The 7,042-nt window shown below is 32.8% G+C and overlaps 1 non-coding gene across 1 annotated transcript; it reads left to right on the top strand.

Annotated features, from left to right (window-relative positions):
* The first annotated feature begins 627 nt into the window (after nt 1-627).
* On the top strand, nt 628-731 carry LOC124899129. Its single transcript, XR_007056267.1, has one exon. It is a non-coding gene; the product is annotated as a small nucleolar RNA R71 (small nucleolar RNA).
* Nucleotides 732-7,042: the final 6,311 nt, after the last annotated feature.

Genomic DNA, 7,042 nt, shown 5'->3' with positions numbered 1-7,042 from the left:
CTAGCTACTAATTTTTATTCCATAACTATTTTTTTAGTTGGCCAGGATCTTTTGTCAAAGTCTATTTTGTATTGCTGGACTGAATGTTGTTCTGAATACCTTAATGCTACTAAAATTCATGAGTTTGAGCCTAATTATTGATCCATGATTAATTGGGATGAGTATGGCCGTTGCGGTTGTAGGCATAACCATAGTTTGGAGTACCTCTGTGTGCATTGGTGGTAAAATTAACTAACTTAGGATTTGCTCCATGTAGGTATACAGAGTTACCACTACCACCATAAATTTAACACCAAGTCTGACCCTATTAAATTACAATAACCTAGGAATAAAGTTGAGTCAAGTTGAACTTATCAAATTGTGTCATTAACTGGTTCTTAAAGGTGGCCAACAATGCAGTCAAGGTTTTGATACTATCTACCTCGATCATACCTTAAAGCTTCTTTACCATAATTTTAGATACATCACCCTACCACTTGGGATTACATAATGATATTTGATTAAGGAGCGTATACAACTCATCATAGGTTTTTCACAGAGCTTGACCACCTATAACCAAATCTAGAAAAAATTTTGTGTTATGGTCAAGTCCTTCAACAATAGTATGAGTTATTACCTTATTTATTTGTTGGTGATGCAGGCAATATCTAAGAAGAAAATTAAATCTCTTCCATTCATGATAGATATTTTCATCTGCTTTCTGCTTAAAACTTAGGATCTTACTCCTTATCTTTGCAGTTTTTTTAAAAGGAAACAATCAGAGGAACTTCCTTACCAAGTCTTCCCAATTTGTGATTGAAATTAAATATTCTCCCTTCAACGATTTCTTTACTTCCCTAATAATGAGAATGAGAAGAGTATAATCCTTATATAGTCTGTGGATTATCTAGTGGGAATGAATGTGTCACTAATCTTGAAGAAATTCTATAAGTGGACCTATGGATCCTCATGTCACAGCCTGTGAACTACCCATTTTTGTGCAATACTTGCACCATGTTATGCTTAAGCTCAAATCGGCCTCCTACATTTATTAATGAATGCAAGATCCAAGATTATTTGTGAGTGGGATTTCAACTTCACTCAACGGTCTCACCTTATTAAACTTGTGGAATTTGATAGGGAAGTGTTGCTTCTTTCTACAATTTATTTAAACTCGCTAAAGTTTGGGATATGGTTCAACAAAATTCTTTTTCCTTGCTAAATTACTTAAGATTCAAACCTTTACCTTCAAGTTCCTTAGATTATACCAAGTTCTCAGTACTTATCAAATAATATATAAAAACTAAAAATCAAAAAGGTGTTAATTTTCAAGTCCCGCACAATGACACTAAGATTTTCCTAGGAAAGCTAAGGATGAAGTGGTCAAACCAATTCGAAGTGATATAAATGACACCATATGGGGTAGTTTATTTATGGTATGAGGACTAGAGTACTACATTTCTAGTGAATAGTAAAAGCCTCAAACATAACTAGGCAAAAGAGGTTGACAAATAGAAAACATAGATCATATTAGCAGAAGAGTGTTTGTGAGTTGAGTCATGACACAATGTAAACTACTGCCTTTGTGGGAGGCAACCTTTAGTTGAAATGTAATAATTTAAGTCTAAAAAATAAAAATAAGAAAATTACAAAAGAACAAAAATTACAAAAAGATGAGTCGTGCCGCAACATATAATAAGGCACTATATGGAAGGCAACTCACCCTAATTATGTAATTTATTGTTTTTGTACTATTTTATAGGGATTTAGACGTTGGGAGAAATATCGGTAGATGAGATAAAAATTGAAAAATTAGCCAAGGCTAACACTGTAGGCCTTGGCAACTGCATATACATATAGCTCCAAGGGGTAAACTACAACCAACCAAACTAGGTGCCTACATAGGATCTATGTGGCAATGAGAAATCTTCCGCCAATATCAATAGGATCTAGGTTAGGCACATGGTGACATTGCATAAGTCAAATACATTGACACTAATTGTCAAGTAGCAAACTTTCTCTAGCATTACAAGGCACCTGCACTAATGGTAGGCATCATGACCTAAACTTCTACAATTCTAAATAGGTTCTACAATCAATTCTAGGTGCCAAGGATAACACGGGGGAAAACATTTTGGGATCAAGGTTCAATGAGACCCAAGGTCCCAAAATTAAAATAGAGAAACCAAAAATCAAGACCCACATCCCCTTATGCATAATTTACCTCTGTTCTCTTCTATAAAACTATTTTCATCTCTCTTCTTAAATTTTTGTTCAATATTCAAGGTCTATCAACAAGGTAAGTTGTTCTCTCTCTCTTTTCATCTCTCTCTCTTTAATAGGGATGCAATTCTTCTTCTCTTTCTAAAACCTCGCCTAGTTTTTTCAAAGTTAAGTTAAACTAACTATTAGATGAAAATTGGGAAGGTTTATGAAAATACTTGATTGGTTTGGTTAGAAATTTGTGCATATATTGTTATATTGGTTAGCTTTTGAAAGTTTGGTGGCATAAGTGTGACACCAACTTTACAAGGAGATAGTTTGAATGAATTTTGCACATTGGTGAAATTTTTACATGTAGCTAAACCTAAATTGCCTTTTTTATGGGATATGTCATAATTGATCTTAGCGTCAAATATATGGTGCTTATGGTTGAATATTAATTCTGGAAATTTTGAAACTTAGCATGAAATTGACGTTTCTTTATATGAATTTATTAGTATCGAATATGTGTAAATTTATAAGTATGGATAATATACTGTTGGGATTAATATTACCTAATATTTTACTATTACTAGAGTTTGGTGAATCTTTAACAAACTTGCTTCCATAAACTAATGTCATTATGAATTGAAGACTCGCAAAGTGTAGTTGGTGGTTGATGTAAACATTATGTATTATTTAGTAGCTAGCGTAATTTTGTGCCTTAATTCATACTTTGTACAAGAAATAGGTTAAGTATGAGTGCCCTACTCAATAACTAGTGGCACTATAGTAGAAACAAAGTGTGGGTTCATCTTGGAAACTTATTAGTTATGGCTCCCAAAGCAAATAGAGAAAAAAGTGCAACCAACATAGAAAAAGGGAATCAGTCACATAAAATCAAAGAAGTAGAGTCTTCAAGCTCTAGAGCATAAAAAAAGCCATCCTAGACTTATTTGCAAAAGTTATGCTACACTATGCTCGCTATAGTTTTTAGTGTGATAAAGGATTAAAACCTTTTCATGAAGTTTGGGTTGATAAAGCGAGGGTAACAAAAATATATTCCAACATTAGTGCACATGAAAATGGGTTAGACTTCATTTAAAGGATATGTGTTAATGCAATATCACCCTTGTTTTTAAATTCTATGCTAACTTGGACATCATTCTAGGGCGGGATAGCGAGGTAAGTTTTAAGGACAACTTATCAAGTTCATCATGGCGAGGGTCTAGCTTATGATGTTCACCAAAGCAAGAATCAACCTATTTCTTGGCACTGTTAATGTTTTTTCAAAACCTTACTTAAAATTAAATGAGGTATATCCTTACCAAGACATAAGTCATACTCTTTTTAGATAACATTCCACAGTTTTGTGGATATGAGGTAAGATCAACAAGAATCTTACGTTGCCCTCTACTATTTCTCCAAAGTTCCATGGGTATGGTTGAAAACTATATGCGCTTTCTAACATCCAAAAGGATACCATTTTGTGGTCACTTGGGAGAGGGTTGTTTTATTATACTTATGTATGAAGTGCATCAATGTGATTGGGGTGTCTATAAAGAACAATATGATGTAGGCTCACATAAATAAGTAGTTTCAGTATTGCTATAGGAGTATGTTGATAGGTTACTTCATGTATTTTGACCCACCCAAATAAGAGGTAGATATAAAAATTAACCATATCAGCTCATATAGTTGGTCTAATTATAGATATGCCCATACCCAACTAGCCAAATATTATTGAAGAGTTGACACACACTAATTTTGAGCACAGGAATTAGAATGATAGATGGATATCAAGAATATTTGGTTTAACTACGTTGCATCATTATATTGGGGGATGTCCTTTCACCTAGGAAGAATAAGATAAACTTTAAGTCTAATAACCTATGACCAAGAAATATATATATTGATGTGTAGGGTAGGACTAGACTTTGTGGAGCCCTAGGATAATGTCGAGCCAATAGTATGACTAACAATATGAATGATGAGGATGAATTTGACGATGTTAGTACAGGAAAAATACTGATAGATATAGATACTGTGGATTGAGAAGATAGTCCTGATGATTATGATGATGTGTAGAAACCAAAGGAGTTCTTTTACTCACTCTTTATATTATATTATTTGCACAATGTAGGCAATGCTATTCCTTATGTATGGGGTAGGGGAGAGAACTTTGTGTTCTTTCTTTACATTTCTAAATTTTTAGGGAGTTATCTTATTGTTTGTTTTCATTTTTATTTAGAATTATTTTTATATTTTTATCATGGGTCCCTTGGCTTTCGTTTTTGGTTCTTTTCCTAAAAGTCTCATTGAAATTACTAAATCTTTCTTCTAGGATTGATTTAGTAATAGGTAGTAACTATTATCGATGATGGATAGATGACGACCATCTTAAGGGTAAATTAGCTTAATTCTTAGGAAGAGAAGCCACCACTTATTGAGTTCTTGAAATCCCACTTAGCATGAACATGAAGTCATGGAAATTCATTCAAAAAATCAGATGAAAGAGGTAGGAACTCCACTTTAGAGATATTTAAGATCCTTAATTTAACTCAAAAATAATAACAAACCCATTGTATTCCCATAAAGTAGGGTCTGTAGAGGATAAAGTAAACATACTCTATACGTCTACCATAGGTGAGTAGAGTGGTAATTTCCAATAGGCCCATAAAATTTGACAAATAGCACTATAACAGACATAAAGCATAACAAAATAAAAATAATATAATGAAATAACATACAAATAGACATTATAAGAAATAGGGTACCACATAGTAATTAAAGGATGGTCTTAGTAACGAGACTTATTTAAATATAATTATGTGTGAATATGTGATTATAGGAATCGATAGGTGATCTATAAATATTGTGTAAGGTGATATTTCTTTGTGAGTTTCTTGATTATATTGGTAGCTATAACTTTCGCCACATGTTGGTGAAATTGAACTTTGTGTGAAGTTACGATATGTGATAAAGGTTTTTTATTGTTAGCCTATTTTCTCAACTTTTAGTTGAACCACCCTTTTCATTTTCCCTAGTTGAACCCCTTTGAGTTATTGTAGCCTAATTCTTTGTCTAGTCATGTTATCAGTTTTACCCATTTGCTTAGGAGTACCCTAAGTTGTTCGATCTCAATTGTCCCTAAAGTAAGTTAAGACTAGCAACTTAAGGAAAAGGAAGAGGCATTTTAAAAAATTATGGTATCTAGTAGGTGCGAGAAAAAATGAGAAAAAAATATATACACATTTATTTGGAGAAATAAAAGAGAACCAGCATAAAAAAAAAAAGAGAAAGGAAATGCACTTGTGAAAATAAAATAATAAGCAATGGCATGGTTATGTGAAGGGATAATGAACATGAGTTAAGGAAGTAGGAAATAGATAAAGAGGAATAAGTTAAAGTCTGGAAGTGATTATCTATGGTACTCACTAATTTCCAAATACTTCCTACCCAACCTATGGCCGACATTACAACTCGTGAAAGGCCTTTTAATCATATTGTTTCACACTAGGTTGACTAAACTTTACACAAAGGGCAAGACTATGTTATGTTGTTTGTGCTTGGAACATTCTTTGTAAGATTGGGCGTATTTTTTGTGGAAATATTTCTCCATTGAATGATAGATAAATATGCGCACAAGGAACGTCACTAAACTCTGATGGCTCAACAACGTTCAAAATAGTGTACTATTAGTAGAATAATTTGCACTTGATTATGTTGGCCTAGATTTTCTTTTGTGAGAGTCAATTTTAGAGGTTGAGTTGTTTCAAATGAAGTATTCCTGAGTTCTCATATTTTTATATTGAATATTGAGTGAGTATTGCTTCATGATTAAATTATCTAGTCAATTTGAGTAAGGGTTGATAGATTTACTTGGTTGTTTATTGGTGATTTTTGAGGATGAATAAGGATTTAAGCATGGGGTGGTGATATTTGGTGCATTAATAAGTATTTAAGTATGGGGTGGTGATCTTCGGTAAATTTATAAGCCCTCTTATTGTGTTTCACCTATCTTTATCACTAATTTGAGAATAATATTTGTCTAGAATTGCTTGTTTGGATTTAATATCTTTGATTTTGACTTAACCAATGTGATTAGAGATTTATGTTTTTAGGAAAAGAGGTGAAATGAACCTGTTAAAGCATAAATGAGGATATAGAGCCTTTAGAGAACTTATGAGCGAGTCACCAGGTGAATCAAGTTTAGGCAACTGTATTGGCATATGGTTCTTAATCTATACTTTTGGCAAACTATTTAGGCATTATATCAGGCGCATGGAACCATATAAAGAGAATCTAGGCAGTGTAGGCGTTGTAGTAATATGACGCCAAGGCATGTTTGACCCAACTTTTGACTTAATTTGTTGACCCAAAACCCATGGATTAGGGGTATTTTTTTCAACAATATATATATATATATGTATATGTGTGTGTGTGTGTGTGTTTATGCATGTATATACATTTTCTATGTTTTTGGAAGGGGGTTGGTCATTTTTGGAGGCGCAAAACATCAATAAAATTTTACTAATAGGTTACTCTTCTTTTTTAATATCTTAGTTGAGTTCTTCCTATGAACACATCATGTTATGGTGTTTTTATCATGATTGGACAAGAAAACCTTCCTCTAGGGTGAGGACAAATGAATGATGTATTTCATAATTTCTAATCGTTTTACATTGATTTATTGTATTGGTTGTTCTTAATATCTTATTTATCACTATGTTAATGATTGGTGGGCATTAAGAAAAAATTTTAATCCTCTTGTTAAATTGAAAGGAGAATTATTAGGGTAGAACTAAGAGGTTAAGGGGTGAGTTATAATCTTTAACAAGTAAAGGTTTAATTTTTGTCT

The sequence above is a fragment of the Capsicum annuum genome, chromosome 5 (assembly GCF_002878395.1).
Source record: "Capsicum annuum cultivar UCD-10X-F1 chromosome 5, UCD10Xv1.1, whole genome shotgun sequence".
Lineage (NCBI taxonomy): Eukaryota > Viridiplantae > Streptophyta > Magnoliopsida > Solanales > Solanaceae > Capsicum > Capsicum annuum.
This window is presented reverse-complemented; position numbering and strand designations above follow the sequence as displayed.